The sequence below is a fragment of the Coenobita brevimanus genome, chromosome 110 (genome assembly GCF_032717465.1).
Source record: "Coenobita brevimanus isolate Jiangsu-jjx chromosome 110, ASM3271746v2, whole genome shotgun sequence".
NCBI classification, from domain to species: domain Eukaryota; kingdom Metazoa; phylum Arthropoda; class Malacostraca; order Decapoda; family Coenobitidae; genus Coenobita; species Coenobita brevimanus.
In genome coordinates, this window is record NC_137063.1 from 39,277,346 (window position 1) to 39,284,307 (window position 6,962).

The following is a 6,962-nucleotide window of genomic DNA, read 5'->3' on the forward strand; positions in this document are numbered from 1 at the left end:
CACTCGACGTCACCCACTTTACGTAAGGCAAGGACACAGAAAGAGATCACTAACCTCGCAGAGGGTATGGACAAGGAATGAAAAAAAAAAAAAAATCCTTATTACGTAATCATACTTATTTACAAGTGTTACAAATTTCACGGAAGGTAAAAAGGAAACAAGAAACAAATACCCAATTTCTTGAAAGAAGAAACAAATACCAAATTACTTTAATACAGCAAAAAACAAAAAAACTAATATTACGTTAGGTAAGAATACAGGATGAAGGTAATAAATACCTCTAATGGGTTGTTCAAATATATCCGATTCATAGATGATAAGGAAACGAAACAAAATCCTGATTATCTGATAAAACCTGAAAAGATATTTAGATCCATGAGATTAAGGGGAAAAAATCACTTGATCTGTTTTGACACGTTATGAAAAGAAAAATATGTACTAAACCTATAATTAAGAACTCGATATAAGAAAAAAAAACACGCATACCGTATTTGGTTAGTGTACAGTGAGTGAAAAAAAAAAATCCGAGTGCATAGGAAAACACAATGGGAAAAATCAACATCCCGATTAGGTTATTACAGCATAAAAGAATGGCGGGAGTAAAAGTGCACCTAAGAAGAGGATGTGGGGGTGGGTGGGGAGGGGGATCGGGGTGTCGCTGGAGGAGGGAAGGGGAGGGGAGAGGAAGGGGGGATGCAAATGAACCCTCTCCCTCCCTCTCCTCCTTTGTGCCGACATTGTGTACGCACATAAAGAAACCTCTAATGGAATTATGCATCATTTACAAAGCTACTCCCGGCTTCACTTACGCGACACAAAACTAGTAATAAGATTTTACATTGACCGAGGAAAACTTTTCGTCTTGCCTCTCATAAGGGGCCTTTCAGACTGACCATAAATAATTCAGAAACCCCGTCAAAGGCTCCGTGCACCCTCCGATGGTCTTTAATCCTGAGGTAAAAGACCCAGTGAGGGAAAAACTGTAGTGGTATGTTTCCCTGTGTCGCCCTAGGCAAGGTCTTTGATTACCTGCGCGGAACTATGTAGTGGGGAAAAAATAAAGTATGGAAAGGGAATAAAACATCACATGTATTTCCAGCTACACAGAACACGGGTACTACATTAATGTGCAATTGGATGACAGTGTTTTCTCATACAAGCTACAAATTGTTCAGGTTGTTTATGAAAAGATGACATTACTAGGGATTTTACGAACGTGTTAATGCTTTTTTAATGGTCATTATAGGTCATCAAATATTATCCACACCGTCTTGTTAGGCTGCACCTTAGAACTATTTCTTGGAAAACAAAGTAACATACATTACGCCGGAAACTGTTTTGATTCTTTTCCCAAGGTCATATGGTACCCAAAATACTATGATATCTGAATAATATACTGATAAAATATAAGCAGGCTTTTGAAAGCTTGAAAACGCCTCTGCCTTCACCACTCTTTCATGCTCTCCGTCTATCCCCACCCATTTTCCGAACAACCATCCCACCACAGCTCCCCTTGACTTCGATGGATGCCGAACACAAACTCTTACGGTCAATAACTTACACATTCTGTTTTTCCCAAACTTTTTCCTCCCTAACTTATCCCCCTACCAACATCTTACCCTTACTTAAGCTACTTCCCTTACACCTAGTCCTAAGTTAATGTAATATTCTACACCACATTTTCTAATTATGCCTAACCAATTCTAACCTAACCTAACCTAGCCAAGTCAAATCTCATACACATACTTAAACTTGCCTAACCTACTTTATACTACCTTAAACTCATCTAACCCAACCTAATCGAACCTACCTAAACCTTACCCGACCTACAGCCTAATATAACCATATCTAGCCTAACCGAACCTACCTAAACCTCACGTAACCTACAACAACCTAACTTAGCCTTATCTAACCTAACCTTATGTCACCTTCCATCGACACTACACACTACATCAGAAGAGAAGGATAAGCAAGCATTGCGTCACTCCCACCAAACTGACGGTGATTAATGACGCACCTCCACAAACTTTGCGATTATGGAAATGTGATAATGTAACGTAACTTTACTCAACCAAACCTACCCTAACCCACCCTATCCTTGTCTCACCGCAACCTTACCTACCCAAACCTCTCCAAAATTACAAAAATCTAATCTAGTCAAACCTAATCTAACCTAACTCCACCTCAACTCATCGACACTAAACACACTGCATCAAGAGGCATGACTTACTCTGCGTCACACCCACCAAACCCACTAAGATTAATGACGCACGCCCTGCAAACTTTACAATTATGGTAATGTGATGCACCAGACTTGAGGGAGAAACACAGCAAGTGGGGAACCTACAAGAAAATGTAGGAAAGGGTAACAAAAAGGGAAAACGGCGTGGCTTCTGAGTTTGCTTTGCGACAACTGGTGCGGGGAAGCTGATGTTGAGGGTCGAAAGTTGGTGGGAGTTTGATGCAAGGAATCATTAGTATTGTTATTATTATTATTACTATTATTATTATTATTATTGTTATTATACAATGAATCGCTGTCGTGTGGATATGACAATTTTTCCTACTACCATTTATCATCCATGTTATGAGACCGGAGCTATGAAAAATGACAGCACAACCAACTGTGTGTCATTTACATAAATTAAATAGAAAAGAACATCAGGCACAATACATCATTTCGAGGACATATCGAGAGAGAGCTACGGCTGCGAACCGATGAAAGCCTACACCAAATACAATATAATGCCTTACCTACACTCACCGCAAAGAAACAAACTCTCCTACTATATTTTCTTTTCTTTCCTTTCATCCTCAGTTCAAAAGGTACTTAGAACTCTGGTGCACCGTCATTAGCAGCACCAATCCAGAAGGTAAGGACGAAAAGTGGTTGACGATAACGAAGGGACGTGACTACAACGAAACAAGAAATGCCTGTGAGAAATGTTACCAGTTTGTTAGCTTTTACATAGACAGTTTGGAACGTAACTTCTTAATCTGTATAATATGGCACGTAAGTGAACGTAAAATAAGCTCAAACATGTACGTACTTTATTTATTATTCAGGACGTACTTCAAATTATCTCAACATTAAAAATATAAAGTTATGAAAATTACAATGTACCATAATTTTCAGACATATTTTACACCAACTTCCTCTTAGTTTTTAGCAGACTCTACCAGCCAAGGTACAACTACTGCTGTACTGTTAAAAAAAATGTATATTAACTTGCAAAGTGTATTATAAAACTGATTCTACAAAAAGTCACAAAGTTATAAGCAATTTCGCTCAGCCTCACCGACTCTCGCTACTCTCGGGTGTCAAATTGATAGACACCGCCTCCAAAAACTGCTGCCGGCGAGGAGAAATATGATCAGAAAGTTGGTGACGAAGGAACGAGTCACATTTCGCATAATTAATTAAAAAGTCTTCACGGAGCTCCCCCTCCCCATCACTCATCCTTCCTCTCCCGCCCTCAGTCCCTCTTCCCCCATTTTCCCATCCCTCCCTTCACTTCCCACCCCCACCTCTCTCTCAGTCTTCACGGAGCTCCCCCTCCCCATCACTCATCCTTCCCCTCCCGCCCTCAGTCCCTCTTCCCCCACTTTCCCATCCCTCCCTTCACTTCCCACCCCCACCTCTCTCTCTCTCTCTCTCTCTCTCTTCATTTGCCTCCCTCCTCCCTCCATCCCTCTCTTTACCTTCCTAAACTCGCTCCCCTTTCACACACACTCATTTCACCCAGCTCAACCTCTACCTCTGTTTCCGATCTCTGTTTTCACACCGAACTCCAGTCTATCTTATTTTTCCATTCTCAGCTACTCCCGGATTTCACTTTCTTTCACTCCAGTTATCTTAATTCCACTCTGCTTCTCCCCACCCACAGACTGTACTTTCAAACCTGCATTTTCCCATCTTCAACCATCTTATTTTCTCTCTTCTAACTCTGTCACCACCATCCTATTCCATTCTCTACCCGACTCCTACCTTTGCCATCGCCATCGCATCTTCTCTAACTCCAACTCGACTCAAATCCCACCAACACCATCACCACGAATCCCTCTCACATTCCTCTCCATCATCCTTTACCGATTCCCCTGCATCTGTTACCCAAGTCTAGTTCCTCACTCCATCTTCCTACCTTTGCCTCCTTACCTCCTTTAGCTCCATCCTTCCGATCTACGTTCTCCCACCTCGACTCCCTTCCACACTCCCCCGGATATACCACACCACATCCCTTCGCATCGCTCCATCTCTTACCTCCTCTAGCTCCATCCATTCACTCAACCCTAGGCCAATGAATCCCCTTCTCCATCCTTCCCTACTGCTATAAATCTGTCAACCCTTCTATTTTCCCACTTCATCCTCATACCATTACCTCATTGCCCTCTTTAACGAAATCCTAATTGTTACTCCTCCCCCCATCCGTGAATGCCCTCCACTTCTTCCACCCCCTCCATCCTTTCCCACCTCCTCTGAATCAGACAACCTCATGTTTTCTCACTCCATCCTCATACCATTTTCCATCCCAACTCAGATCCCTTCCCCCTCCCTACATAACATCCCCTCCACAGTTCTACCCCTATCCCCTGAATTTGCCTCCCCTGCCATTTTCTCAATCTATTCGCAAACCGCTGACACTATAGCCTCCAACTAAACTCTGATTCCCTCCCATTCCACACATCAAACCCCCTCCACCGTGTCCACCCCAACTCCAGTTCCCTTCCCTCACCCACATCGAACTTCTTCCACAGCTTCCCCATCCGCCCTTCCTCGCTAGTCTGTATCTACCAATCCATCCTCCCATCCCTTTCCATCCTCATACCAACCAACTTTCTCTACCTTCCATCCGAACTCCAATCTCCTCCCCTTCCCCCTATCAGCGTCCCTCTACAGTCCCCTCTCCTCATCCCTGAATTTCCCACTCCTATTTTCTCATTCCATCCTCACATCACTGCCACCTTACCATGTCTGTGCTCCATTCTCACACTACACCCCCTCCACAGACCCCTCTCTCCCTCACCCCTCTGAGTCCACCACCCCACCCTGCCCATGCTCCATTGCCACCTCACACCCCCTCCACAGACCCTCTCCCACACCGCTCTGCCTCCACCACCCCGCCCTGCCACCTGTCTCCATCTCCTCCACTCCAGTCAACGCCTCACACGAGAACTTAGTAATGATTGAAAGTTAGATTAAATTCTGTTCCATTAAGGCTCGCCTTTTGATCGCAGGCGCCTCGGGTTATTTTGTGTCAATTGCTCATTTTTACTTTTTAAAAAAATAAGTGCAGCTGGGACAAATTTTCGAGAAGGCGTCTGTTTATCTTGAAAGGCATAATTGCGTTACCGTGATGTCTCGTAATTGGAATGAGTTCTTTTTTAACTGCACATGACAGGTGAGAGAAGTCTGCAGTGAATATGCATACTGTATAACCCTATAGTACTCCTGATAAGTTAAAAAAAAAAAAAAAAAGGTATTACGTAAGAGTAACACGTTTTGTTGCCAGTCTTTTATATTCCATTCTTGCTATTTTTACAGAATTTTGTTAAGCTTACGACAGTCCCCACATTGTGAAGGAGTTAATGAGGGCTGTATCCTGTATCCATCCCCTCAAGTCTGATAAATCTCTTCAGCTCATTAGAATTACCTGAACATGCTTGAGAATGAAAATTAACGCGTCATCGGACTGAAGTTAAGAGTCTGTCTGGAGTTGTTGTTTTTTTTACGAAATTTCGATGAATAAAAAATCACATGGATTCAAAAAAAATATCCTAAGATTGTCGAAGACGGATCATATTAATATTCCAAGGCGCCTAAAATCCCATGCCCTTTTTAAAGAACTGAACGTCAAAATTCAATACGTCGCTATAAGTCACACTCTGTATCTCATGTTTATTTTACAAACCAGTTAGTCCACAAAGGAATATAAGGGAAACGCTGAACTCTCTCTTAGGAAATACTGAAATCACTTTCTCAAAACGACAGGTCATCTAATAAAAAAAGAAAAAAGGCCTTCACAGTTTTACAATACTCGTTTTTACATAAAGGAATGAATTCACACCTACACTCAAAATTTCATAATTCTCTTAGTGAATCTGACTGACGCTAGAACGAAAAAAGACGAAAAGAATAAAAACTCAATACCCCTCCCACGTCAAATTCACAAAGACTCGTATTCACGTCGGCTTAGAGCGCTTCTTCGCTACTAGATTTTCTGTATTGATACGTACTATATTCCTGTATGCTACTTATGCGCTCTATGTCAACATTACAAAAGATTAATGTATTACAGAAGATAATACTGAGATGTAATATTCAAGATAATATTCAAAGGAAGAGCTAATCCAAATCTTTCTTAGGCAGATATTCTAGTCGTTTAAGCAAGCTCCGTAACACCTCTTCCTAAGTGATTTATTTTGCTTATTATACCTTGCCGTCCACTTCCGTTACATACTGTAAATCATTCTAATATCGCCATACTTTGCATAGATAACGTACAACACGATATTAGCCAGCCGTATCCAAAAAAATAAATCGGTAAGGAGAAAGTGTTGGGAGCTTCCTTAACCGACGGGAATATCAGCTTAGCTTTCGAGAATACCGCCTTGGAAGACGCACCTGGGGAATATCGGAAATGGCAGGTAAAGAGACGGAAAATAGTATTGGAACCCGGGGCAATATCCTGGTGTTTGGTCACCTGATAGAAAAAATATATATGTAAGTAAACAAAACTGGAAAATAAGAAATAAAAAAAGGAGGGAGCGCTGTTTGGTTAAAAATATGACTCGAGTGGACATGGGGAACATCGAGGAGTTTGTTGTTTATGAAAATTGGACTGGAAATTAAACGGTAAACTAATTTTTGAGAGAGAGAGAGAGAGAGAGAGAGAGAGAGAGAGAGAGAGAGAGAGAGAAATATGAAAGAATAATGTACCTATATGTGAAGGACGAATAAAAAA